At 39.9% G+C, this 25,371-nt stretch overlaps 1 pseudogene across 1 annotated transcript; it reads right to left on the minus strand.

Moving 5' to 3' along the window:
* Positions 1 to 14,709: 14,709 nt before the first annotated feature.
* On the minus strand, positions 14,710 to 20,206 carry LOC311615505 (telomeric repeat-binding factor 2-interacting protein 1-like; annotated as a pseudogene). Its single transcript has 5 exons — positions 19,948 to 20,206; positions 19,600 to 19,733; positions 19,077 to 19,465; positions 16,016 to 16,062; positions 14,710 to 14,733 (listed from the first exon to the last, which is right to left on the minus strand). The product of its transcript is annotated as a telomeric repeat-binding factor 2-interacting protein 1-like (transcript).
* Between the last annotated feature and the right edge of the window lie 5,165 nt (positions 20,207 to 25,371).

Below are 25,371 nucleotides of genomic sequence, written 5' to 3' on the forward strand. Positions count from 1 at the left end.
GAACAGAGAGAGCCTCAGACTGCAGTGCCAACCCACTGGAGAGCTGAACAAAGATTGCCTATTAGTGAATCCCTCTGTTGGGCAGAAAAGTCCGGGCCCTTATAGGCACATTAAGCTCAGTCATTGGATAGGCCTTGCCACCTGAGAGCTGGGCCTCACAATTATGTGCTGAGGCAGGTCCTGAAGACATTGCAGTTGGATGTTATCAGCTAACTGCCCTCCTGGTGGCTGATGAACAAGTTCTCTCCTGAAGGAAGATGCCAGTGTCACATCTTGTTTGCAAAACTACCAGATGTCCACCTTGTTTTCATCAGTAATATGAATACCTTCCATACTAAACAAGTAAGTCATAGAGACTTTTACTCTTGTGGTTTTTTTAAAAAAGAAAATGGCTTCACCTACAACTTCCATGGAGAGAAAGTAGATAAAGAAATATAATCACTCCCGTTTATTATGCATCTGCTATTTTTAGATACTGAACAAGGTACCCAGCCTTGGCCAATGTGGCTCAGTTGGCTGGAACATCGTCCCATACACCAAAAGGTGGTGGGTTTGACTCCAGGTCAGGGCACATAGCCAGGTTGCGGGTTCAATCTGAGGTCAGGGCACATGCGGGAAGCAAACCATTGATGTTTCTCACATCTATGTTTCTTTCTCCTGCTTCCTCCCTTCCTCCGTCTAAAATAATTTTTTTTAATTTATAAAAGATAAAAAATAAACAAGGTGCCCAGTATAAATTCTCTATTTGAACCTTTATAGCACACACTGTCCCAGGATAACCCTAATCTCCAAGGCTAGGTCATCCCACACTATTGATACAACTGAATAGAACAAAAGTTGTTATATTTTTCCCTGACTCAGGTTCAGGTTCACTCTGGTCCCCTTTCTCCCACTGTTTTATATTTTGAACACCAAGCTAGTGGGAGTGGCTGACACGTAATCCTGGTTTTATCTCTGGGTTTGTTTTTTTTTCTCCTTGTGACTGTGCTTTAGAATTACTGCTCATTTTAACGTGGTTTCCCTTCTAGGCTTCCATCCCTCAAACACAGTGATCCAAACTTTGGTTCATTTTCAGACCTACACCCAACTACCCCCAGGTCTCTGCTAACAGTCATTAGATTAGTGTAAAAGGTACCCACTCCAACTCCATCTTCCATCTACCCAGAGGTCATGCCTGCTTTGTCTCCATTAGTTGTGGAGCAAGAAAAAAATAAAATAATCAAGCAAGACAGATATTATTACCCCAATTTTATAGATGAAGAAACTCAGTCCCAGAGAATTTGGATAATTGCTTAAAAGCTAGTATATTATATCAGTGTTTCCCAAACTTTTGACATATGTGTACCCCTTCTATAATTTTCGTAATGCTGAGTACCCCTCGTACTCATGAGAATGTAGAATTAGGCACAGCTAAGCATGGTGCAGTGCATATCCCCACCAAACTCTTCCCTACCCCTGGGGGTACGTGTACCACACTTAATTAGATAGCTTAGTGTCTTAGCTGTTGTTAAGAAGTATTTAAAATTTGAGAAATAAGGAGGGAAATGGGTTTCACGTCCTTTCAATGCTATCTTGGGTTGTTGACAGGATCTTTGATGAGTACATTTAAAAGATCTTATTGGCTTTGATTATTTAATTATCTAACCCAATGATTATTTAATTATCTAGAGGATATATCTATGCACAACTGCCATTTACTATTAATTAAGAGCTTAGATTCCAAAGGTCCATGGTAATTTTTCTGTGCAATAGAAAATATAGCCCCCAAGTTTCAGTTTCATTATGCTTTGGACATTTAACCAGTTTTGTCTTCTACTTAGTAAATTGATTTCAAACTGCCTTTCCAGGTAGATTATAAATACTTTAGTCCTCAAAATGCTCTTTGAACCAGCATTACCATTTTAGTGATCTCCTTTTTAACAAGTTAAATAAAATATTTGACATGTGTCCATTTTATACGTGTTATCAGAGCCAGGTTTTTAACTTTTGAAAAGCACTTCGTAACCATGATGTTTGACTTCAAAGTCCTTGGTCTTTCCCTCAACTAGATGACCTTTCAAGATGGGAATGCTGATATATATTGGAAAAGAAAAAGAACTCTGACCTCTGAAGTTAATTTTCTCCAGAACTGAAAAAATATATTTTGCTGCTTATCTCTGTTCATGTCAAGGACAGGTCCCCACCTTGGGTCATGTGTCTGAAAACAGCTTTTATCTTATAGAAATTTCTGAGAAAAGGAATAGCTCAGGTACACTGACCATGAGATCTGCCTAAGAAATTGTTCCTGAGATTTCTGAACTCTTGAAACAAGCTTAGGTGATTGAAGCAAAGACTTGAATTCCTCTTTGAGGGTTCTTTTGCTCTGGGAAGCCTTTAGGGTAGATAAAAGTAAATCCAAGATTCTATTCCAGAATGGACTATGAAGTGCTAACTATTCTGTGTAATGCAAAAAAAATTTATCTTTATTGTGGGTAGTGTCAAATGTTGACTATTTATGCTGCTTTGCATCATTGTAACTATTGTTGACTCACAAGACATTGAAGTTCTTTCTTCTATTCCTAAACCACAGAAATGCTGGATAAGATATGAAAAAAACATATATTTAAAACATAGTCAAGCTCAAAAGCAAATTCCAGGTGTCAGACAAACAAGGAATGTTAGAAGCAAAGCAGAGATGAGGAATTGAAACCATGCAACCTTTGGAGCCTTATCCCTAGAGACATAACACAGGGGCCGTGCAATTGATTGGCACAAGAATAGGAGTGGGTTCCAAGGTAAAGGAACAAGTCAAACCAGGAAACCATACCTCGACTCTCTAAATAAAGGTGGCACTAGGAAAAGTTACCCTCTCCTTGGACAGGAAGTACAAGTAGAATGGATACAAGCACAGCGCCCACTGTAGATATTTGGAGGACAGACAGCTACTGTAAGAAGCTGGAACCCCAAGCATAATCTCTGCCTGGAAGAGGGTACAAGCTTGCACTACCTTAGAGTATGAGTTTCCTCTGCTTGGAAACTTACATGAAACTGATTATAAATCTGTGAATTTTGCAAGGCCAGAGAAGAGGCAAATGTTAAACCATACACCTGAGACACCTTTCCAGCCTAGTGCACCCAGAGGACTCTCATGGAAGAGAATACCCGCTGAAAATAAGCTCACAACACAAAATTACAAAACACATCAGGACACTCTCTTCCCTGAATGCCTGCCCTGAGTGATGCTATTAATCAGAGAATCCATTGCAAGGGACCACAGAGAAATCTAATAGATGTAGAACCATCTCTCCTTTTCTTTCTTTTTCTGTTTTAAAATATATTTTATTGATTTTTTTTTTACAAAGAGGAAAGGAGAGAGATAGAGAGCTAGAAACATCGATGAGAGAGAAACATCGACCAGCCGCCTCTTACACACCCCCTACCGGGGACGTGCCCACAACCAATGTATATGCCCTTGACCGGAATCGAACCTGGGACCTTTCAGTCCGCAGACCAACGCTCTACCACTGAGCCAAACTGGTTTCGGCTCTCTTTTCTTAATAAATCTATTAAAAGGGACCATTTGGCGCTGGCTGATGTGGCTCAGTTGATTAGATGTCATTCTGTGCACCAGAAGGTTACCAATTTGATTCCTGGTCAGGGAATGCACCCAGGTTGCTGGCTCCATCCTTGATTGATGGTTCTCTCTCATTAATGTTTCTCTCTCTCTCCCCCTCTCTCAAAAAAAATCAATAAAAATATATTTCTTTAAAAAGGAACATTTACATCTTTAAGCAATGGAAAGAGTTGTGCCTTAGTGTGGGCACCACCAGAAGCCAACTCTGAGACGGGGTTTAAGTATAAGTACCTGAGCTGCACAGAAATCATGTTGGAGTAGAGAGTAATATAGAGAAGGCAAGGTAGATAAGGTGCATTATTTGTTGTTGATTTTTAATATACTTTTATTTATTTCAAAGAGAAAAGGAGAGAGAGAGAAATATCAATGATGATAGAGAATCATTGATTGTCTGCCTCCTGCATGCCACCCCCACTGGGGATAGAGCCCCTAATGCAGGCATGTGCCCTGACTGAGAATCAAACCATGACCTCCTGGTTCATAGGTCAATGCTCAACCACTGAGCCACTCTGACGGGGTGATAAGGTGCACTATTAAACCAACTGCTATGGAGGATACTAGAACTTAACCCCATGGGGTGAAATTATATAAAATACACACTTCCAAATTATCCCAACCAAGGGGCTGGGCCAGAGTTAGTGTATTAATAATGAGATATAATTTATAATGGGGGATAATTACTATGGTATAATAAGAGTTTTGACTAAGGGCTGTTCTGAGAAATTTGACTCCCTGGCACTTCTGTACCAAGCACAGTAGTCCCAGGGTGGGGGATGGGGGAACCTTTAGACATAAAAAATGCAGCTACTGGTCAGTAAGTCAGAGGGAGCACACTGGAATGATTAAGATGGGATGACTATGGATGGGGCACTAGTGTTGACTACTAGCAACTTTTGGCTGTACCTCTATCTTTTCATTCTCTTTGACTAGATAGGGGTGGAGAGAGTGCAGGAAGAGTATAATAAAACTGTTTTCAGGAACACATTTTTATGTTTCTTTACCTCCTCTGACTCCTGGGATACCCTTTATACTGCTTTAGGTGGTTCTGATTGATCAGATCTTCCAGATCTTTCTGTGTCAACCCTGAAGGCTTCTGGACCTTTGCTTTTGACACCCAAACCACTCAGGCTCTTGCAATCCAAAAACCTCTCCTCTCATAGATAGTCCGTAAAGAGCTTCAAAAGCATATTTTGTAGCACAAAAAGTAAATGATTATCTTTTCTCTCATTCTGTTCCTCTTAATAAGGAAAGAGATGTGGGGGTATTACCAATAATGAAAAACACATTAGTTTACATTTCAAAATATTATTCTGTTACAGGAAATATGGCATTGATTTGTTTTCTATAAAGCACCTAAGTTCTCCTTTGACTCACCATTTCCACTGGGCAGATGATTTCAATCATAATTGTCACAATGCCCCTGTCACTGTTACATCAGAATCCAGAAGCATATAGAAAAAGGGAGAAAGGGCTCTATGTAGTAAAGAACTTGGCCTTGTCTAGAGTATCTGGCTCTTGAGGTAACCTCTTTTTTTAAAACATATTTTTATTGATTTCAGAGAGGAAAGGAGAGGAAGATAGAAACATCAATAATGAGAATCATTGATTGACTGCCTCCTGCACGCCCCATATTGAAGATCTAGCCGACAACTTGGGCATGTGCCCTGACTGGGAATCAAACCATGACCTCCTGGTTCATATAGATCAAGACTCAACCATTGAGCAACAGCACCTGGGCCAGGTAAACAATTGGAAATTCCCAAGCTATAGGAGTGTCTTTGTTATTCATAGTGAGTTTCTTCAACCACAACTGTTAGTTTATGTTAATGAGATGACTCAGGATGAAGGCAGACACATTCAGCCACAATCCAATCAATCATATCTATATAATAAAGCCCCAATAAAAATCCTAAAAACCAAAGCTTGGGTGAGCTTCCTGAATTTATAATATGCATGGAATACTGTTGGCAACATTCTGTGTGTATCATCAATGTCAGGAAGGTAACCTATCCTGAGAACAATAGAAGCTTTGAGGTTGGAACTCTTTGAAGGCCTCCCAGATTTTATCCTATGAATCTTTGGCTTATTTTAATGTATATCTTACCTGTAATAAATATAACTGTGAGTATACTAAGTTTCAGTGAGTTTTGTGAGTCTTTCTAGGGAATTATCCAATCTGAAGGTGGTTTTGAGAAATCCCTCTTTGTGCGCAGTTGGTGGCAATATAAGTTGGTGCAGCCACTATAGAAAACAGTATGGAGGTTCCTCAAAAAATTAAAAATAGAACTCAGCCACAGTGGCTCAGTAATTGAGCACTGACCTATGAACCAGGAAGTCACAGTTCAATTTCCATTCAGAGCACATGCCTGGGTTATGGGCTCAATCCCCAGTGTGGGGCATGTAGGAAACAGTTAATCAATGTTTCTTTCTCATCATTGTTATTTCTATTTCTCTCCCCCCCCCCCAATCTATAAAAATATACTTTAAAAAAGAATTGTAAGCAATACTTTTTTTAAAAAATTAAAAATAGCACTACTAAATGATCTAGCAATTCCACCTCTGGGTATATATCTGAAGGAAATGAAATCACTATTTGGAAGAGATATCTGAACCTCCATGTTCACTACAACATTAATTAAAATAGCCAAAATATGGAAACAACCTAAATATCCATCAATGGATGAATGGGTAAAGAAAAAAATATATATATATGCTACCTTTATCTGCAGGGAATACATTTGAAGACTCTCAGTGGCTGTCTAAAATCGCAGATAAATAGTACTGAACACTATATATACAAGATTTTTTCCCCTATACATACCTATGATATATTCATTTATAAATTAACAAAATAGAACAATTACAACAATATGGTATAATAAAAGTTAAATAAATGTGGTCTCTTTTAATATATTTAATAACCAATCTGATAACCTAGACAGCTACTAAGTGACTAACAGGCAGGTAGTATATATAGCATTGATATGTTAGACAAAGTGATGATTCACATTCTGGGCAGGATAAAGCAGGACAGATTTCATCTCACCTATTGAGAGTGGCACACAATATAAAATGTATGAGTTGTTTATTTCTGGAATTTTCCACTTAATATTTTCAGAGCATAGTTTCAGACTGCAGATAACTGAAACTGTAGAAAGTGGAATCATAGATAAGGGGGACTAAAATATCTACACTAATAAAAGAGAAAAATGCTAATTAACCACAGCCAATCAGAGTATGCAAATTGACCCAACAAAGATGGTGGTTAATTTGCATATGCTGAGGGAGGGAGGAGTGAAGACTGAAGATAGCATAGAAGGAAGAGGGAGGGAAAGCGGAAAGCAAGGCAGCTGCGGGAGGGAAAGTGCAGGCAGCACGCTTTACTGTGGAAAAGCGTGGAAGGGAAAGCATGAGGTAGCCGTGGTGGGAGGGAAAGAGTGGGGTGGGGGTCAGACATGGTGGGAGGGAAAGGAAAGCACTGGGCAGCGGCAGGAGGGAAAGTGCTGGGCAGCAGAGGCAGTGGGAGGGAAAGCACGGAGAGTGGGGGGTGGTAGCGGCAGGAGGAAAAGTGTGGGGTGGGAGGTGGGGGGCCGAGGCAGCAGAGAAAGCGCTGGAAGCGGGATAGATGGCGGTGGTGGGAGGGAAGCCCGCCGGAAGCCCTGTTCTTGCAGGAATCTTCCTGCAATGGGCCTCTAGTTATTAATAAAATATTATGCAGCCATAAAAAAAAGAAGGAAATCTTGTCACTGGTGACAGCATGGATGGACTGTGAAGGCATTATGCTAACTGAAATAAGTCAGACAAAAAGTGTAAAATTGCACTTGTATGTAGAGTCTTTAAAAAACACATAGAAAAAGAGATCAGATTTGTGATTACCAGAAGTGGGGGGTAGGGGATAAGAGGACTGGTCAAAAGGTACAAACTTCCAGTTGCAAGATAAATAACTACTGGGGATGTAATATATGGCATGATGACTATAGTTGATGAAACTATAAGTACATTAAAAGAGTAAATCCTAATTTGATCATCATACTAATACACCAAGGTTGGGGGTTTGATCCCAGGTCACGGCACATACAGAAATCAACCAATGAATGCATGAATGAATGGAGTAACAAATTAATGTTTTTTGCTCTCTCTTTCTAAAAAAATTATGGTTAAAAGAGAATAAATCCTAAAAGTTCTCATCACAAGGAAAAAAAATTTCTTTTGTAATTATATGAGGTGATGATGTTAACTAAACTTACTGTGGTAATCATTTCACAATATATGTATGCCAAGCCATTTATACCGTACACCTTAAACTTATACAGTATATCAATTATATCTAAATAAAACTGAAAAAATAAAATAAAAACCCTGCATTAGTAATTGGTATCATAATTCTTAGGCAGATTTGGCAGTCTGGAGGACTCTAGCCTTAACCTAGAAGTTTGGCTAACTCCATGCAGGTCACTAACCTTCATTGCATCCTGCCTAATTGTTTTATTGTTAAAGACTGAGTTTTCCATAAAGCATGGCAATCCTCTGCTTTTGTACCCTGCATAGGTGGGCCACAGAATTTACACTGGTGAGAACCACTATAGCTAGGGTCTATGTCCATTTTGTACCAATCCCTTTGAATGTTGTTGCCTCCCTGAGATTCTGTCAAATCACTGCCCCCTTTATATCCTTACCATCAAAAGTATTGACAGTAACAATGTTCATTAGGGCCCCAAACTAGAAAAAAAAAAAAAAAACTAAATGTCAATCAAAAGTAGAATGGATAAGTATATTGTGGTATGGTATATTATACAGCAGTAAGAATGAACAAACTAAATGACACACAACAGCATGAATGAATCTCACAAACTTAATATTGAATGAAAGATCTTACAAATAAGAGTACACACTATGGTTCCATTAATATAAATTTTAAAAACAGGTAAAACTAATTAAAAGTCTTTTAAAGAAAAATAATAGAGAAGAGTAACAATATGACACCTTAAAAAATGATTTTTTGGCCTAAGAATTATTTTGAGGTGGCATATTTTTTTTTAGAAAAAGCAAGCAAAAGAGAAGCTCTAAAAACAGAGTAGAATTCACCCTTTTATGAGGGAAATTTACATTTAGGGTGTCTCCCCTCTCTACCAGGAAGAGAAAGGTGACTCTAAATCAGTGTTTTTCAACCTTTTTTGGGCAAAGGCACACTTGTTTCATGAAAAAAATCACGAGGCACACCACCATTAGAAAATGTTAAAAAATTTAACTCTGTGCCTATAGTGACTATATATAAAGTAATTCTCTTGAATAGGAATCAAATAAACACAAAGAAAGTATTTTATAATTACTTTATTATGAAATATTAAGTAAACAAAATAGTGAAAAATTATAAAATTCTTGTCTTGTCTGCACCTACGGCACACCAGGCAACATCTCGGGGCACACTAGAACAGCGGTTGAAAAACAGCTGCTCTAAATCATAAGAAACTCTTATCTACAGAGAAGGGATAGACTTATATCTGCATAAAAATCTGTGTTTATCCTGATAAGCTCCTATAATTGACCTCCCCACCCTAACATTTTTCTTTTGTCTTTAGTTGAAGATGGTATTTAAGGTGGTATTGGGCCATTTCAGAGAGTTTTATTCAGATCTCCTGGGCTATCTCCTAGATATATAGGAGGTATACATGTTATTAAACTTTTTTTTTTCTCCTGGTAATTTGTCTTTTATTGCAGAGGTTTTCAGCCAAAACTCAGAAGGTTAGAGGAAAAATAATTTTTCCTCTCTTAGAAGGTTATTCAAGTGGGTCATAACTAAAAGGATAGAAGGAGGCTTCTGGGATTCTGGAAATAATCTCTTTATCTAGGTACTAGTGATAACAAGAGCTGTGAGCCAAGGTCCATCCTCCCCCATCATGCCTCATGAAGTTGAAGTCAAAGAATGAAATTGAGGACTAGAAGATTTAAGCAAAAGTGTAGAAAAATTATTGCAAGCAGATTCAAACTGCCTGCATAGGGAGGGAACCCAATAATGGGGTTTCCTATGAAGCAAATCAGTCTAGGGGTATATATTTGCTACTAGCCTGCTCTAAATCTACACTTGCTGCCACCTGGTTGATTCTCTCAATTGTTCTTGCTCAGCAATGAACCTGAAGGTTCCTTATGCATCAGTTTGCCTTATTGTTGCAGCCCTTTCCTAGTTTCACCTACCTCCGTCTCAGAGACTAAAAACATTCTTTTATTCCTGCATGTTTCTTTGGTTAGACCTGCTTAAATTGCTGTGTCTGTCCCTGCCTACATTCCAACTGCCTTTGTTTTCCACTGGACCCCTGCCCAGTCTGCCTGCACGTCAAGGTAACCCCTCTCACTAGTTACATTTGTATATTCACTTGGAGAAATTTTGTAGAGTTATATATTTAAGATTTATGCATTATATTATATTTCAAATAAAAGTTTACATTAATATGGTATCCTGCTCTGTTTTTGCCCTTAGGGACACTTCTCTTCAGTGAGCTGAGGATTTAGAAAAAAATTCCAGAATGGAAGATATTTGTATATGACCTCTGCCTAGGGTGACCAACTTGTCTTGGTTTGCTCAAAACTTTTACCTGGTTTTTGTATTGAAAGGTCCATGTGCCAGGAACTCCCACGCCCCCTCCTCAAGTCCTGAAAAAACTGGGACGACTGGTCACCCTATTTCTTTGTTATTTTATTTTTTCTTGATTTGAGAGAGAGAGAAAGAGAGAGAGAGAGAGAGAGAGAGAGAGAGAGAGAGAGAGAGAGAGAGGAACATCAATTTGCTGTTCTGTTACTGTAGTTAGCTAGATATCAAGAAAGGAAGTGTTATTGTGGTAATCAGCTAGCTAATATAAATAATAGGAAAGGAGCAAAGGGAAGGCCAAGCATTATACGCATGGTCATCTGGGCAGCTTCACCAGGAAGCTGCAGCTTCACACTCCCTAGAGAACCACCAGTTCATTCCCTGAAGATCACTATGGGAAGGGATCCAACAAAGGGGCGAATACCCTGTGAAGTCAGGGCAAGTAGTCAAACCCAGGGACAGAGATCATTGGCCAGAGGAGATGGGGCTACTGCAAGCCTGCAAAATCCTGAAGGGATCATTGGTTAAGCTCCTACTTATAATCTCAAGACAAAGTGTTCTCTCTTTTCTGCTTCTGTTTCTCTCTTGCTCTGTAACCTGCACTCCCTTATGCGCTAACCCACCTTGTGGCCTTAACAGCCACATGTCTTAGGACATGTGGACCTCACATGCAGTGGTCTGCAGCTGGGAACACAAGCTAAGCTAGCCAGATGCTGGACTGGGATGTGCTTTAATATGGAGCAGAAACTCTGGGCAATGGCTTTGATCTTAGCTCTGCTGAAGACAAGATTGGACTTTTGCCATGGCCAGATGGAGGGAAGTTGGACCTTGGAAGGGAACCCCCTTAATCTTACATCATCAATAATACTTCATCCTCCCATGGGGGCCTCAGTTAATTATTTTCCCAATGGCACCCCAGGAACTCCACTTCCACCAGTAACTAGTAGGGGCACAGAAGGCACCTCACCACTGATAACAGAAGCAAAGGGAATCGGACATTGAGCCTAATGGGATGGGGAGCATGAGCCTGTTTGCTTACCACACCAATGATTAACACACACCCCCTTCCTCCGTCCAGTACTAGTTTGTGGAGGGGAACAGAGGGAGGTAAGCATATGCACAATGTAAGTCAAAATGGGGCAGGGGGAGGTACTTGATCATAGAGGCCAGTCAGTCTAATTTGGGAAAGGGATCATTGGTCAGGGGGTAGACAATCAAAAACCTGCAAAGGCTTGGGAAGTTGTCTGGTGGTTTTGAAAAAGCTCCTGATTCCTCCTAAGCCCAAGAGTACAGAGTTTTAGAGAACAAAGAATTAACTCCTCTATCTATCTATCTATCTATCTATCTATCTATCTATCTATCTATCTCTTTCTCATTCCCTCTCCTTTCCTCCCCCACCTGGTAACACTCTCACCTTTTCATTTGTGTTTCCTTTCTCTTGCCTGTGAACACACAACCACGCAGGTCTAGCAGCCACCTGGGGCCTGCAGCACACAGTACAAGCTCAAAAGCACTAAGCTTTAATATAAAACAGAAATTCTGGACACTGGCCTTTGTTTTGGCCTTGATGAAGATAAGGTTGGACTTTTTCCATGGCAAGACAGAGACAGGACATTGGGAACGGAGGAGGGGAACTCTTTGATTTTGCATCACAAATAAATCTCACCACAACACAGTCTCCATGCGTGGGTCCTTGGAATGCTTTCCTCTTGATCCCGTGGAAGAATTCCATTTCCACCAACAACATTTCCACTTACTTATGCATTCATTGGTTGATTTTTGTATGTGCCCTGATCAGGGGTGGAAACCATAACCTTGGCATATGGGGTGGATGCTCTAACTGACTTAGCTTGCTGGCCAGAGCTGGTCACCTTACTTCTGCCTACAAATACTATAATATAAATTTGAGAAGGAGAACAAAAAGTATTGACTAACCTTTCGGAATAGGGGAGGAAGAACAAGCATTAATGCCCTTGTTAAACAATTTTTCCCCCCTCCACAGCTGAAAGTCTTAAGAAAAGATTTATTAAGCCATTGCTAGCAAAAAAAAAAAAAAAAAAAAAAAAAAAAAAAAAAAAAAGACAGGCCTTGGAGCCTGGGGTCTAAACCCCTGTAGTGTAGAAAAGATAACAAGTCCATCATTCTGAAGTTTTGTAAACCTTTTTCATCTATCAAGTAGGGGGAGAAATATGTAAGCCCTTTTGAAAGGATATAGACAAAGACATGGGACAAGGTGAATCAGGGCTAGTTCTGGGATAGGCCAGCAGAGTCCCTAAAGCTCCTGTGTAAACATAAAGTAGAGGCTCCTGCCTGGCCAGTGTGGCTCAGTGGTTGAGTGTTGACCATCAGCCTATGAACCAGGAGGTCACAGTTGGATTCCGGTCAGGGCACATGCCTGGGTTGCAGCTCGATCCCCAATAGGGAGTGTGCAGGAAGCAGCTTATCAATGATTCTCTATCATCACTGATGCGTCTATCTCTCTCCCTTCCTCATATGTATATATATATATATATATATATATATATATATATATATATATATATATATATATATAATTAATATATCTAATTTTTTTTAAAGCAGAGGCTCCTGGGGTTCAATGGCTCCTAACTATTTTCTCTTTTTAGATAATCACAGAAATAGCCACCTGGAAGTTAATTTAATAACTCCAACCTACACTAAGAAATATGAGCAGTCTTTTGTTGGTTTTGCACTGTAGTTTACTGGCTAACCCTTTCTGTCTCTTCCTTCCACTCTCTGGCCTGCTGTAATTTAATTTAGGACATCTTAGAATTTTCTCCTTGTCACCCTCAACAAATCATCCCGTTGCAATACTTAATAGTTTACTCATCATCACAATCAACGAAAGATCTTTCTGTTTGGGAAATCAAAGGCACTATATCACTTTAAAAGTCAGAATCTACATTAACCTAAAAGCTCAAGTAACATTCACGAACACACAGAACCCTCTGAACCTAGATCCAGAGGGAGATATTCAGTTGGAAAGTTTACTTTTAAAAAGGTCAAGTTATTCTCCCTGCAGTTACTGTAGACAAGTGATTTTAGAGATAGAGGCCCCTAGAGGTCTAAAGGAAATGCTATTATAATGCAAATAAACCTTCCTGCAACCCAGCTGTGACATTTGATACCAGAGAGAATATGACTGAAAATACACAGCCCCACTCTGGCTTTTCTCAAGAGGAAATTGTCAGAGACAACTATAACTCGCAAGGACAAAAATCAAAACATGTGAATTTCCATTTATAGTTCAAAAGATGAGGACGTTGGGGGCAGGGGGCAAGGGGGCAGGGGTGGGCTGCAGAATAGCTACCAAACGGAAATATTGAGTTCAGTTTGGGCCAAACAGTTCCAAAATGGGAAGCCAGAGAAAAGAGGACCCAGTTTAAATGAACTTCTCAGCCAGTAAGTGCCTTAAACAACACGTTATTCCTTTAATGTCTTCTATTGCACAGTGATTAAAAGGGCGCCTACACAGCCCTGATTAAAAACATTTTCTAGGGCCAAACTTCTCCAATTCCAGTTCTATAGCACTTAATGTTCCCTCCAAAATTGCTTTGGGGAGAGCAATCTCATGTCAGGGAAATGAATTCAAAAGTGCTTCTTACTGGGGCTGAGGGAAATTCTTACCTTTAATCCAAAACTCAGAAAATATCAGGCTTTAGATTGCTTTGGGAAGTTCACAAAATAAATTCCAGAATCCTGATATTGAGTGAAGTAACCTTTAGATAGTCTACCTACACATTCAGCCTTTAAAACTATCATTTTAAAAGTAAGTGATTACCAATATTCTTCAGCAGAACATACTTGATTACCCAGGTAAACTATTCAAATAGCATGTTTTGTAAGCATTAGCTTTTTTAAATATTTCCTTTTCAGAGGCCTTCATGATGTTGTGACATACTATGTATTTAACCTCTGCACATGCACAGCTTAGTATTCAGCCACAGACTTAAAGGGACCCCTCATTCAGGTTTCTGTGTATTTTCTGTCTAGTCCCCTCCTTTCCAGTACTTTGTCCCGCATACACACCTCTCACTGGACACTCTTTCTGAACTCATGGGTGAAGAGAAGCAGAATATGCCACCCCAAAATATGCTTCTTTGGCTTATTGATTATTTGATTATCTTGGGCTGATTATTTTTGAGAGGCTTCAGACCCAGGAGAATCTCTGAAAACAGAGAAGTTGTCCTTCTGTACATTTAAAAGGGAAATCTCCTTTTGTAAGGGCATCTCCCTCTCTGTACTTGGGAGAATGACTCTAAATCTCTAGAAAGTGATATAAAAATCTTACCCTTATTTACCATGCTTTGCCTGAAAAACTCCCATAACTGCCTCCACCCACCTTCTTCTGCCTTTAGCTGGAGATGGTATTTAAGGTGGTGACAGGGACTACTTTGGTGAGGTCCTCGGTTTTCCTGGGTCTCTCCAAGGAGGTATCAATACATATGTTATTAAATGTATGTTTGCTTTTCTCTTGTTAATCTGTTCTTTATTACTGGGGGTCTCGACCAAGAACCTAGAAGAGTAGGGAGAAAATTATTTTTGCTTCCCTACAGGGACAATGATGTGCATTGGGAGAGTTTGCTTGGCCTTATGTCCACTTGGGAACAGACCCCTCACAGCTTCATACATGTGACTCTAATTTTTCCCTCCAAATGGATCCTCTAGCAAAAGCCATAACTTAACACAATTCTGGAAGCATCATTAACATACATGATCCAAGGGGTGCCACTGAACTAGAGTTGTGTGATATTTAGGCCCTGTCTCATACACCAGTTCTCTCCCTCTCCTTTCCTCTATGAAATCAATAAAAATGTATTTTTAAAGAATAAAGTGTGCAACACTAAATATATATAGAACTTCTAATAATTTTTGAGATCATCAGGTTGACTGAAAAAGCAAGAACTACCTATGCTGCCTACAAGAAACCCACTTTGAACTTAAAGATGGAAATAAGTTAAAAGTAAAAGCATCAAAATAAAGCTGGACTGATTATATTAATATCAAAGTAAGTTTCATAGCAAAAAATAATACCAGCGATAAAGATAAAGGAGTCATCAAGAGTGTATAATAATCATCATTTATGAATATAATAACAGAACTTCAAAATACTTGAAGCAAAAAAACCTGATAGAAGTGAAAGGTGAAGTATATAGTTCCATTAATTATAGTCAGAGATTGAAATACCCTGCTCTCAATAATTAATAGAACAAGTAAAAAATCAGCAAATATATAGGAGACTTGACACTATCAACTAATGTAACCTAATGAACATCCACCAAGAACAGAATACGTACACATGGACTATTACCAAGATAGACCATTCACTGGACATAAAGCAAGTCTCAATAAATTTAAAAGGATTCAATTTATGCATTTATATGACCATAATAAAATTAAATTAGAAATAAATAACAGAAAGAACTCTAAAAATCCACAAATAACACAACTCTAAAAATGCACAGGCAAAGAACAAATAAAAAGAGACATAAAGTACTTGAATTTATGAAAATGAAATTTGGCATTAAAACTTGTGGAATACACCTAAGGCTGTGCACTAAACACCTATATTACAAAAGAAGAAAAGTCTAAAATCAATGACCTCAGCTTCCATGATTAACTAGGAAGTTAAGTGACTTGTACAAGCTATATAACAGAGTTTATATATAAATTATCTTCCTTTGGATTCTCTTTTTTTGAGATTCTTACTCTTGGCCTCTCTCCGTGACTGGTAATGATGAATAGGCCACATTCCTTCTTTTTCTCATTCACCCCTCAGCTAGAAAGAAGTCCCTTACCTCCACTTGCATCTTCTTGGAAGCTTGAACAGAAACCAGTTTCAGATCTAGAAGAAAGAACACATGGAAACGGCCATTTAGACCAGTTTCTAGTCTAGGCAAAAACAGTGCTCACTCCTCACTAGTAACCCAGACCACCTCACCTAGCCTGAGATATCCACATAGAGTTTTGGGGCCCAAAGCACTACACAGTATATATTATTAGTCTGATTGGGTTGCCAAAATAAAATACCATAGACTGGGTACTTTATACAGCAAAAAAAAATTTATCTTCTCACAGTTCTGAACAGTGGGAAGTCCAAGATCAAGGTGCAGGCCAATTTAGTTCCTGGTGAGAGCTTTGTTCCTGGATTGATGATAGGCAGATTCTCACCAAACTAAAAGGCCGGATTATTATGATCTCTGAACGCATAATAATCTGGCCACTCAGTGTATATTCTATATAATAAAAGGTTAATATGTAAATTGTCCCCTCAATCAGGAGTTCAACTAGCAGGCAGGCCGGCCAGCTGCCCATATCCCTTCCCCCTGGCCAGGCTGGACTCCACCTATGCACAAATTCATGTACTGGGATATATATATATATATATATATATATATATATATATATATATATATATATATATATATTGAGTGGCCAGATTATTATGCATTCAGAGATCATAATAATCTGGCCACTCAGTGTATACTCTCATATCCTCATATTGCCTTTCCTCAGTGCATGGGGGGGGGGGGTGGACACAAAGAGAAAGAGATATTATTATAAAGTCACTAATCCCATCTTGAGGTTCTCATCTTCATGACTTCATCTAACTTTTGTTCCAGTTATCATTATTTCCTTCGTGAAGACCCATCACATATTAATTCATCACTTTCAACACCAGAAAAGAAAAGGAGCTCTTTATTAACTCTGGGAACCTAATGACATTACAACATTATTATAATAACCTTAACCAGAAGAAAGGGAGATATGCTGCAGAAGGGGATAAAAGACAAAGAAAGAACCCTAGAGTAGTTAAATGCCGATGGAGCAAAAACATGACTTCTTATCCCATTTGATCTTGATTGTCAAAGACCTTAAGGTCTTAGCTCTACCAATCATTAGCTATGGGACTTAGACAAATTACTTCTCTGAACCTCAATTTCCACATTTGTAAAATGAGAACAGTAATAGAAACCACTTCTCAAATGTATTGTGAGACAATGAGACTATAATGAAGAACACTTCAAAATGTTGATTTCAACGTTAATGTTGCCCATCACTTGGATCGGTGTCTTCTCAGCCGTCACCTCCCACCGAAGGCAAACATCTGAGACACTGTATCACATAAATGTTTTCCCAGAGTTTATGCTCTTCTTCATCTTTCCTGGTGTGAATATTTGGAGACATTAAACTGAGGTTAAATGCCTTTTCACCCAGTCTGCATGCTTTCATAAATTTTAATAGTCTAAATTATATAATCCCTCCATGCCTTATTGTTTGAATCTAAAAGATACAACTCTCTTCCAACTATGTAGGTCAAATATTTTCCAGTGGATTTTTGGTTAGAGCAATGTCCTGATATGCCAAGGTTGTAGGTTTAATCCCAGGTCAGGGTACATACAAGAAGCAACCAATGAATGCATAAATACGTGTAACAAAGAATTGATGTTTCTCTCTCCCTTCCTCTCTCTCTCTAAAATCACTTTAAAAAAAATTAAAAGTCCATTAATACATTAATCAAATACATATTTATTGAGTGTCCCCTAAGTATTGCTCTAGGTATCAAGTAAATGGCAGTGCACAAAACAGACTACTAGTAAAGTCTCTTATATTTCATACCGGTATACATAACTACAATAATATAAACTTCTCAACGTCTGCTGACTTTGTTCCAAAACTTCTGTTTAGAATGGTCATTATCTCCATTCTCAGATAAAGTTGTATTTAATTTATATTTTGACAGTGCAAACTAAGGAATCTTTAGTGCTAGAGATGAAGTAATCTGGAGTTTAATCAGATTAAATGAACATCAAGAAATGACATATAAAGAAAATAAGCATGCTAAGGAGAGAAAGAAAATCTCTGTGTCACAGTCATTAATTTTTATTTTCTTTCATTCACTTTAAAGGCTTATGTTATAATGTAAGAAGGGAGGAAACATCATAAGGTATTTATAATATATTACAAGCTCCCAAATCCACAATAAATACATCTAAAACAAAATAAATGAATTTTAGAAGTGACTTCAGCAGTCTGACAACCATATTGAAAAATTATAACAGTGCATATGTTTTCTTTACAGTTTTAAAAGTCACTGTGTAGTTGTTTTACTATACTTTCAAAATCAAGTTTTTGACAGGGCCAGAGAAGTCAGCTTCATTGCTAGTTAAGATAATCTTTGAACATTTATGCCAGTCAGATCAAAACTAGCAAAAGTTTAGCTGCAATGCTCAGGGTTGGGTTTCCTTTTTCAAAGTGAGTCCTTTGATGCTAATCTGAGAGTGCCAGTTTTCTATTTCACTGGCCCCATGCCTCCTACAAGTTGCTGACTCATTTGATAGAGTGGAATTAAGAACCTGTTTGAATCAATGGGCATTTGTAGCACCGAGTGCTAATTCTCCCCTGGCATCCATTTTCTCTTTCTTGTAAGGAAATAGAAATTTTAGCTAGGCACAACATTAACAAAGGTCAGCAAGATCTTGGAAAGCAGCTAACAGGCTTTGAAAGCAATAGCATTGGGGTAAATCAGATTTATAACATTCATCACTGTTTGCTGCTTCTTGCTACTTTCATTTTTATTTATTTGTAAATATATCGAATATCTTTTATTTTTATCCTCCTACACAACTCTGCATGGCTACAAAATCTAGGGCTCACAGAGCAAAGACAGCATTGGTCAGAAGACAAGTACCAGCTCCAACATAAGAATCTCTAAAGTTCAATGTCACAAAAATTTTTTTCTTACCACCTCATCTGCCACACTTTTTTCTTTTCTCATTATCCTATCAATTATTACTTTTGGAAATAAATTCTCCGAGTTTCATTCTGAGCACCAAATTTTTGACCAATGTTGGATACCCTCATCACGTTTTTGCAAATCTAAGTCATCCTGTTGGGACCAAATGGGATACCCATCAGCCCTGTGACCAGACTCTCTAAAAAGGAGGTAGTAGCCTCCAGTTCACCACTATGTTTTAGGAAGGCCTGTGTAACTGTTGATAGATCCAAGTTAAACTTTTCCATTAACTGCTGGATCATCTGAATGGCAGTTCCCACTTCTGGTGGAGAAACTTTTACTTCTTCTTCCTCATAAGACTGTGTTTTTGAGTCTTCCTCAGGTGTGGGTGGATCATCATCACACATTGTTATGTGTCTTTCAAAATCCTCCACCACAACCTCCTCAAAGTCCCGGGTGGCTTCCATAAGCATCTTTTTGACTGCTTCTTGATTCTCCTTGATCTCTTCCTCTACAAATTCTCCTCCTTATCCTCTTCTTCATCTTCCTCCTCTTCCTCATCCTTCTCCTCCCCCCCTCCTCTTCCTCATCCTTCTCCTCCTCATCATCATAATCCTCCTCCTCATTTTCCCTCTTCTCCTTCTTCTTCCTCTTCTTCTTCAGGCAAGTTGGGAGTTCTCTTATTCTGTGGTTCCCCACTATCGGCAGCCTCCAGGTCTTCCTCAGCTTTCTGCTTGAGTTTCAGGGAGGACAGGCTCCACCAACAGGTCCTTATGCTCCTGACCCCATAGGTGCTTTTATTATTATTTTAAAATATTTTTTTTTATTGATTTCAGAGAGGAAGGAAGAGGGAGAGACAGAAACATCAATGATGAGAGGGAATCATTGATTGGCTGCCTTCTGCACATGGGACTGAGCCCACAACCCAGGCCTGTGCCCTTGACTAGAAACAAACCTGGGACCCTTCAGTCCGCCAGCTGACACTCTATCCACTGAGCCAAACCGGCTAGGGCCCCACAGGTGCTTTAAGAAGCAGTCCTTCAGGGACTGCCACGCGTGCTGCGTGAGCGAGCTTTTCTCCCATCACTTTCCACAAGGCGTTGCTAATGATGGAGCTGGTCAAGTGGGCATTTTCCTTCACATGGGTCAAAATTGCCACATCATCTGCGTCAGTGAAGGATATGGAGCTGCCATTTTCCATCGCAAGCAGAGTCCAGGAGTGAGTGGACCTATTGTCTCGGCCCAGATCCATCGCTCTGCCATGGCAAACACAGGATACCTGTGTAACTAGGCACAGAGCACAAATGATGGACCTGTGGTACCGCTCTGGACTTTGTCTTGCTACTTTTAGCAGCATCTTACAGAGGGATGGACCCCAGTCAGCTAGCTAGAGAGCAACTGAAAATGAAAGGGAATGTAACTATCAAGAGTCATTTAAGTCTGTGGCCTGCCATTTCAGAGCCCCACACAACTGCAAATCTCTCTGCAACTCCACAGTGAAGCAGTTTAAAGAGGCTACAAAAAAGGAAGACTTGGGAAGAGATAATACTGGGCTCCTCAAGTGCCTTCCTTCTTGACCAGTACATGAGAGCCAGAGCAGAGGTGAAGAGCATATTAAGAATGTCAACCTCACACCCAAACTTAAGAAGCGCTAAGGAAGGAACTATCAAGTTGAATGACAGGAAGCTGAGTCAGCAGAGAGAACAGCAAAAAGCAAAAGAATATGCCTTGAAGAGATCGTGGGCTATGGTTACTTCTTTTTGTTTGTTTGTTTTCAAATGAAAGCTTTTGTCATCTTTTTACCATTAAAAAAATCTTATTGTTGAATCATCTTTGTTCCTCTGGAGCTGTGCTTGGAGCCACTCTGACACCATGTCTCTTCATTACCAGTCAAGGAATGGGTCTCTTGAGTATGAAATAGCTGCAGAGCCTCTTACAAGTACTTGGGAAACAGGAAGCTATCAGCATTCCCTGCAGTCAGGAGCACCCCATGGGCAGAACAGAAGGCAATGTCGGGGGTCTGTTGGTGAACAGGGTCACTTAGCAATTTGGCCATATGTCACTGATGACATCAGGGTTCCCAGACAGTCCTGGGGCCAGGTGTATGTGCATTCTTCCCAGACAGGACAGGTCCTTGAGCAAGATGGATGGCCAGTGCTGTCAGAATGTACCATGGATAAGCATCAGAGACAGGGCTTGTGGGGTCTCCAGAGACAACAGCTCCAACTCAGTTACCTGCAGGGGTTACCAGGGGGAGGGGTCTTGTTCCTCCCAGGATAGAAATCAAGAAAGGAGCCATAATCAACAGAGGAGACGAAACAGATTCGGAAAGAAAGAAGTTTATTATTAAAGACGAAGTGAGAAAGCTCAGTGCACTGAGGCAGCACACACATCTAGATGAAGAATAGTATGGCTCCCCAATTTACATCTGGGGTCTGGCTTACATAGTCACATGCTTCCTCTGCCCCCTTTGCTGGGCTGGCACTTCTCACGCAGGCGCAAGGCAGATTCCTTTGTCCCTCAGTTTCCCACCAGCAGGTTGACACTGGTTTGTGCAGGCAGAGTATACTTTTTTTTTTTTTTTAATATATTTTATTGATTTTGTACAGAGAGGAAGGGAGAGATATAGAGAGTTAGAAACATCGATGAGAGAGAGTCATCGATCAGCTGCCTCTTGCACACCCCCTACTGGGGATATGCCCGCAACCAAGGTACATGCCCTTGACCGGAATTGAACCCGGGACCTCTCAGTCCCCAAGCCGACGCTCTATCCATTGAGCCAAACCGGCCTTGGCCAGAGTATACTTTTTTGTTCTCCAGGTTCTTCTTTTGGTCCTCTGGCTCTGATTCACACAGACGCAGAAGAGTTACATGATCTAACATACAAGGCATGCTTCATTAACATCTTAGGTCTCCACTCAAGGATGAGTCTCTTCCCTGGATTTGACTTTGGGGTGAAGTGGCCTCCTACACAGGGAGTGACTTCGATTGGCCTGGATGAGAGGGCCAGTGCCGGGGTCCCCCTGCTGTTTTCCATTGTTGTCCACCATGCACTGCACATCTTCAGCTGGAAATCTGAGAAACTTGGTCAGCTATAGAGGGTGCCTAGGGACACAAAGCTGTTCACCCCCATAGGAAGACCCAGCTTCAGGGCCCATGGTGCAGGACTTGATCAGGTTCTTGGGGTCAGTGAGCCCTTCTACCCCTGGGCCCTGCTACTTCCTGCCTCCTTCCACCAGAGGAGTTCATGGCCAAGCCAGATTCTCACGGCCTGGCAGCTGATCCTGCCTGATACTTCTACATGTAATTGACAAGCGGCATATAGATCAGAAGCCTATTAAATGTCAGAGGGAGTCTGAAAGCCCAAGAAACCAAAACCTGGTTTGCAAATGCCGATATGATTAGGGCCTCTCTAGGGGAGGAAAAATAATTTCCCCTCTATATTTCTAGGTTCCTGCCTGAGATCCCCTGTAATAAAAGACAGACTAATAAGGGAGAAAAGCAAACAGAAGTTTAATAACATGTATACCTCCTGTTTACATGGGAGAGACCCAGGAAAACTGAGACTCCTGGAAATGATCCAAGCCACCATCACCTTAAATATAAAATATGTTGGGGGTGGGGAGTCAGTTAGTGGCAGATGAGGCCATTATAATCACTGTAAATGAACCTTCTAAAGAGAGGGTAGAGACTGGGGCCATAGAGGACAATGGATATGGGGTACCTTTAACAGAACAGAGTTTAAGGCTGTCTGATGAGCTAACTATGGAATTTAATCCAATGCTAGCAAAAGGAGCTTTTGCATTTCCAAACCAGGATACAATAATGGCCATAAACTGATGACTACTGAGTGGTTCTGTTGCTGGAGGAGTTAATAGGCCAGATCTCCTAGACACAAGTGGGCATGAGGTTGAGGTTCTTAAGATGCCACTGAAATAAGCATTTTCAGAAGACTCCAGGGGAGAATGAGATGTGGTAAATGGCTCCATTTGTGTGCAGTTACATTTGTCAGGTTCCAAAGTCCCCTGCCCCTTAAGCCAGTCCTGAAAGAGGTTCTTGGCTGAGACTGGACCCCACCCCCTATGTAATAAAAGAAAGACTAACAGGAGAAAAACAAAAGTTTACGTATATGTGTACCTCCTGTATACAAGGGAGATACCCAAGAAAACTGCCTAATTCCCCCAAATGGTCCCAGCCACCAACTTAATTACTTTCAGTTAAAGATAAAAGATATTGGGGGTGGGGGAGGCCAGTTATGCAGGGTATCAGGAAAGCACAGTAAATAAGGGTAAGGTTATTAATTGATAAGAATTTCTAGAGATTTAGTCATCCTCCTCTTCCTAGTAATTGCCATTTACAACTGGAGATTTCCCTTATAAATGTCTATGTTTCTTACAAAAAGGTAACCTTTATTTCCCCACTTAGTTTCAGAGCTTCTTCTGTGTCTGCTGTTTCTTACACATAAGCAGCTCAAGATAATCAATAGGCCAAAAAGACATATTTTGGGGGTGGCAAATTCTGCTCCCTTTGTTAGTAACAGGATTGTACTTGGGAGTTCTCTCCCCTGGCAACAAGTATATTCTAAGTGTGGGAAGGAGGAGGGGATACATAGATGTTTGTGTGGCCAGAATAGCAGAATGTCAAAGGCTAATGGTTTTCCCCAAATGTCTCTTTGCCCCTTCTATCATAATAGAATCATGAGCTGAGTATGTGGCCACCTAAAATACAAACTTTATTTCCCAGTCTCCCTCATAAATAGATATGGTCATGGGACTAAGTTCTGGCCAATGGCATATGAGAGGGAGTGATGTGTGTAACTTCCAGGTTATGTCCTTAAACGCTAAGCACATGTCTTTTCCTTTCCTTCTTCCCAGTAGTTAGACTACGGAGGAGGTAGAGAAGATCTGGAATCGATAGACCATGAAAGCATTCTAAGGATGGCAGAACAAAATAGAAGGAGCCTATGCCGAAACCGGTTTGGCTCAGTGGATAGAGCGTCGGCTTGGGGACTGAAGGGTCCCGGATTCGATTCCGGTCAAGGGCATGTACCTTGGTTGCGGGCATATCCCCAGTAGGGGGTGTGCAGGAAGCGGCTGATCGATGACTCTCTCTCATCAATGTTTCTAACTCTATCTCTCTCCCTTCCTCTCTGTAAAAAATCAATAAAATATATTATAAAAAAAAAGAAGGAGCCTAGTTTTCTGACACTATAAAGCATCATACTACCATAGACTTTTATAGGAGAGATTTTATTTATCTTTTATAGACTCATACTTATAGCTTAATTAATAAATAATTACATATCACAATCTAATTCTAGACACCACAAAGAAAATAAACTATTTTTTAGCTTTGTATAAGAGTGACAACTTCTGTAGCTTCGAGCAATATGAAATATAAAATGTGATAAAAAAGGATTAATAACTAAATCATATTAACAATTCATTCAAATTCATAAGAAAGACACCTAAAACCTGTAGTTAAGACAATAGTCAATTAATTCTTGAGGAAATACAGTGAAAGAAAATTACTTGGAAAATGTTTTTCCTGTACAGACATTAAAGGAGTAAAACTTAAAGATTTTAGTTTACACCTAATAATTATATTATCTAATACTTATTGAGGACCTATTTCATGTTAGGCACTATGCCACATATTTTTTATCATTTAATCTTCACAATATTTTATATATGAGAAACTGAGACTTGAACAAGTTAAACAAATCACCCAAGGTCATATAATTAGGATCAGAGCAGATTTTAAATCCAGAGGTGTCTGACTTCAGAGTCAGTACTCTCAGCTACTAAACTGTATTGCCTCCCATACCAAAATAGTATCCTATATAATGAGAGATGAATATGCTAATTATCCCTTACTCTGAGGTGTAATGACTGACTGCATAAGGACAGGATCACGGGTCTGCAGGAGGGTGGGGCAGCAAATTACAAGCGGCCTGTGGAGAGCTACAGGAGGGGGCAGGGAAGCAAGCTATGTGGAGGAGGTGGGGGAGAGCTACAGCAGGGTGGGGCGCAGGCAGAGAGCTACAGGAGGGCAGCAGCGACCTACTGAAGCACGAATTCGTGCACAGGGCTACTAGTTTATAATGATAACACACAATGCTTCAAAGACTGGTAAAGTGTGGTTTACTCATTCATTACTGTCCAGTTTGCTCTCAGATACCTCACTGCTCTTCTCTGGCTCTGTTCTGTATCATAGGAAACAACATTTTCCAGATTCCTTTGTTCCTTTAGTTTTTGCCCAATGGACAGTACTTGCAGAAGATTGGAGAGCAAAAAGAAGAACGAGTTTCAAAGTATTTTTCTCCCTCTCTCTTTCTGCTTCTTACAACACCTCCTCCATGGGTCCAGCTTTTGTCAGGCCAAACCTCCTTTGATGGGCCCAGCTAGTACGAGGCAG

Source organism: Pipistrellus hanaki (assembly GCF_964339955.1).
Source record: "Pipistrellus hanaki genome assembly, chromosome: X".
Taxonomy (NCBI): Eukaryota; Metazoa; Chordata; class Mammalia; order Chiroptera; family Vespertilionidae; genus Pipistrellus; species Pipistrellus hanaki.